The sequence below is a fragment of the Agrilus planipennis genome, unplaced genomic scaffold (assembly GCF_000699045.2).
Source record: "Agrilus planipennis isolate EAB-ADULT unplaced genomic scaffold, Apla_2.0 scaffold58, whole genome shotgun sequence".
NCBI classification, from domain to species: Eukaryota; Metazoa; Arthropoda; class Insecta; order Coleoptera; family Buprestidae; genus Agrilus; species Agrilus planipennis.
In genome coordinates this window covers 976686-977243 of record NW_020438916.1, presented here as the reverse complement: position 1 = coordinate 977243, position 558 = coordinate 976686, and positions in this window count along the sequence as shown.

The window sequence follows — 558 nt, the reverse complement described above, 5'->3', positions numbered from 1 at the left end:
ATTTATATTATTAGTATTATAAACAACATCTAATAAACATGTAAAAATATTTATTATAAACTAGTCACAATCCTTTGGCCTGGAACAATCTAATTGATATTTAAATAGTAAAAGAAGACAATTGTAGATAATCAAGAGTAAGTTAGAAAAAAATCAGTCTAACATTTAAAAAAGCTTTAGGCACAAAATACATACATAATTAATTAATTAAGTATTAGCACAAATCATAAACCTGAGATTCTTAACTAAAATAAATAATAGCGAAACATTAGCAGTACTTTTGTGTGCACATTGAAAGTTAATTACAAATAGATAATAAATCAGGAAGAGTAAATTTACATTATAAATTCTGTAGCACTAAATAAAGCAAGTACAATTAATAATATATGTATGTGTAAATAATCCCAACGCAAGAAAAAATAATCTACACAACATGCAGAATAAAAAATATGGTACTTATATCTGTATGTTAGAGGGTGTGCTGAAAAAAATCAAAAACTATGATCTCTTAACCATGGAAAAGATAACCATGTAGCCTTAATTTCTCTGAATTTGCTG